The sequence below is a fragment of the Akebia trifoliata genome, chromosome 6 (assembly GCF_017979445.1).
Source record: "Akebia trifoliata isolate Shusen 1 chromosome 6, ASM1797944v1, whole genome shotgun sequence".
Taxonomy (NCBI): Eukaryota; Viridiplantae; Streptophyta; class Magnoliopsida; order Ranunculales; family Lardizabalaceae; genus Akebia; species Akebia trifoliata.
In genome coordinates this window covers 23,727,691-23,731,824 of record NC_141380.1, presented here as the reverse complement: position 1 = coordinate 23,731,824, position 4,134 = coordinate 23,727,691, and positions in this window count along the sequence as shown.

Genomic DNA, 4,134 nt, shown 5'->3' with positions numbered 1-4,134 from the left:
GGCCACAAATTTAGAATTATAGACCACCCATACCACAGAGAAAGGTACCGAGACAGATTACATGTTTTGGGTGTGGGTTAGTTGGTCACATCAAGAGAGATTGTCCTAGACCACAAGAGTTCACAGTCGCAAAGTCGATAGTTCAAGCATCCCACCTAGACCACATGGGAGAGTGTACCACATGACATAAGAGGAGGTTCCAACTTCAGATTAGGTCCTTGAAGGTAACATTATAGTTTTTAATATGAAACTAGAGTTTTGATAGACATGATTCCCAATGATGGATGAATATTCCAATGTTTTTTTGGTTACTAGATATATTTCCAAAGCTCGAATGAAATATTTCAAATAATTAAAACTTTAGAAACCATGCTACACTAGGAAAATATGACTTAAAATGTAGAAATCATCATTTTCAGATAAAAAAAAGCTTTAAAAAGAAAATCACTAAAAATAATAAAATTACCAAGATGCCCCTAATATCAAAACATCTTTAGAGCCTACATTACGCTTAGAAAAACCCTTTTGAACACATAAAATAACAAATTAAAATTAAATAACTGTTTCGCCAAATTTTAATAAATTCGATAAAATTATGAAAACACCCTCATAGGGTCCACAATCTATCCACGCCGAAAATTCATAAGTAACACAAACCGATACTCCCATTGAATTTCTTACGAAAAATTGATTTCAAAACATCCTAGAATGTTGAAAATCAACCTCTCAACGCAAAAGTCTTCTTAGAGGGCAAAACGATAATTTTTTAATCTTTAAAATAAAAAAATTGAATGCTAATAATTAAAACATTAATTAACATAAAATGAAATATTAATAAATCAAATTAAAATTTTTAAACAAATAAAACCAACTAATTAAGCCCACGGGCCAAATTTTAAGTAGGGCTTACATGATATTTATTAAAGAACCCTCCACAGGGGCTTCCAAAGAATTAAAAATATAATTTATTAAAGAACCCTCTATTAGGGGGTTCTCCAAAAACTAAAAAATTATTTCATTCTACGTAAGATTTAAAATCCTAATTAAACCTTAATTAAACAACTTCATCTTATCTTAAAGAGACCTAATCAAACTCTAATTTCTCAAAAAGCTCTATAAAAAGGAGTCGCCACTACCTAAATTCGTAGGTCAACAAAAATCTAAGGAAAGAGAGGCCAAAAATTGTAACACCCCGAATTTTTAATTCGTATCTCGAGGAAAAATAAATAGTGGAATTTTAAGAAAATCTTGAGAGTGGGATTTAGGGGTAAAACTTTAGGATGTTTCTGATCATTTTTAATAGAATCTGACCTCACCATTAGATTCAAAATGATCGAAAAATATAGTTTGGCCTGTAAGCACGCTCAAATACGAGTCCGAATATAAAAGTTGCAAAATCCTCGATTATCGGGTTGGACTAGGCTTAAACAATGATTTTTTGTTAGAGTAATAATTTTTAAAATTAGATTATACCATTGGGTTCATAACGAAAAATTATTCAACATGGACTATTTATTTATCATTTTTGGAGATTAGGAAGTCGAATTATCGTTAAAAACGAAAACGACATCAAGTTTAGGGGTCACCTCAGGCCAAAAATGTAAATTTTTGATGGAGACATGATTTATAGAAATTGACTGCACCATTAGATCCAGAATAAAAAATTAGGTGAAATAGAGTATTCATTTGTCGATTTTGGAGTCCGGATGATCAAGTTATCATCGATTAAAACAATAGGCGAAATACCGATTTCGTCCCAATTTTTATATAAATAAAATTTAATTTTTTTTATATATATCATCTTCTCCAACCGTCCAATAGCCAACGAAAAAAAAATTTGTTTTTTTTTTTTTTCGAATTTCAACTGTAGATCTACGACAAACAGTCCATTTTCAACGATCGCCGTAGAAGAGAAAAAGATCTGCAGTCTCGACATCTACAAAACCTATCTAACCTTTCTTCGTTTCACTTTCTATTTCATCCAATATCATCAAAAATCAGTCGTATTTGTATACAAAAATTTTGAAACTTTGACCTCGGATTTCGTCCGTTTCGGGGTCAAACCGTCTTCCGACGGAGAAGGAAGAAACGTCCGCAGCCTCATTCTCTACATAACCCAACCAAATTCCTTCTATTTTCTCGTCTTTTTCACCCCGTATAGTCAAAAATCAGTCGTATTTTTATACGGAGATTTCGTAACTTCGACATCAATTTTCATCGATTTCGGGGTCAAACCGTCTTTCGTCGTAGAAGGGAGAAGAGACGAACACATCGAGATCTTCAAAAACACCAGGCCGGTTTCGAAAATCAGCAGCTTTGAAGTTCGGTCCGTCTTGATTTTCGTGCCGATCACCTCGATTTTCGCGCCAACGCTTCAATCCTTTCTCCTAGAGATTGTAAGGAACTCTCAATTTTTATTAGTAATCGTAGATTGTGAAAATTGCATTTAGGATTTTATCGGAAAAGTTTTGGATATATTTCTAAAATATAGAATTCTTTTGTTATTTTAAAAATTCACGCCAGAAATTGCATGTTTGATATGTTTAATTGTATTTTTAACAAATTATACGTGGGTAGAGTATTTTAACGGGTTATTTCCATAAATTGGGTCTTGTGCACTGCTCGGACCCCATTTTGATATAAAATTTGTATTCTTTTTTAATATTATTGATAGATAGAAATAAATTATATAGTTGGAAAATGTAATTTAATATTCAATGAACTCATATTGAGTTGATGAATATCAGAAAATGGATATTTTATTTAAGAGATTGAAAATTGTAAAAATCGAAAAAAAGGGAAAAAGGGTATGAAACAGTAAAATGTCAGAGTCACACCCGAGGAGTGATGTCTGCATTTTACGTTGTTGTGTTGTGTGTAGGTTAGTGAACAGATATCCAAGGATAATATTGTTGGTTGCATGTTTATTTAAATTTCTGTTAGCACGAGGTGCTGTTTTACTTTCAGTTATGTTATTTATTTTAGGCCGGGTGGCCACACTTGCATGGTAGGAAACTGGATATCTATTCTCAACCTTGAATTGTTAATTTATCTTTTGTTTTCAAATGAAAATAAATATATACGTAGATATTTTGTGAGCTGTTAAAGAGTTTGTGAATGCCTGAAGGGATAGTGCGTCATATCATCTGGAGTGGTGTACTATCCTGGGATGTACGGTAGGGACCACCAAGCTCATACGTGGTATGGAACGCGTATGAGAGTGGAGTCACAACTAGAATCCGGATTATTCCTCTCTATCTTTACTAGTGAACTAGTAATGTAAAAGTGGTCATATACGAATGATTTGTATATTTGGGAATCACATGTACGCCTGATAGGCATAGACGAAGATGATTAGTCAGTGATCACTAACAATCTATAGTAATCGAATGTTCTGACACATCGAAAAGAGACCCATTGCTTACGGTCACGTCAAACGGCCAGCCTGAGCCGGATAAATGGTCAACCAAATGTGGTAAGTACAGCGACCGGCGACAAAATCAGGAACTAAAAGCCAGAGAAGAATTGTAACATCATGTCCCGACTGGGAGCGATCCAGTCGTGAATCCCAACTCTCTAATTCCAATACTCCACCATTGTGTATTATGTATCTGTTGTTTATTTTGATATATAAAATGAAATCCATGTTTAATGTTTCCATTTGATCAATTAGATTTGTATAAAAAGATAATGTTATAGTGAGTAATGAGGATCGATGTAATGTGAGTTTTAAAATGTTTAGTTGCTCATCCCTGGCTATATGTACCAGTTAATTGTAGTTTATTCTTTAAAATTTTATATTGTTAAAATAAGTTAGTATGCTTATTCGTTCATGCTAGGAGGGGTTATTGACAGAAATTGTTTGTTTCCCTACTGGGTAACCATTGTTAGTCACCATTTCCTTCTCTATTTTTTAGTTTTAGATTCAGAGCTTGGCGAGGCAAGTATAGAGCACGAATGAGGATCATCTGGTTGGTTAGATAGACAACCAGAGTCCATCACCTGGTAAGTACTAAGGCTATATCCCCTATTGGTGTCAGTTCCCCCAAGTTGTTTTATGGATTTTGTCTTGAGTGTTAGGATTTCTGTTAGAGTGAGGAATTTTGTATAATCCTGTATATAATTTTTCTTCTT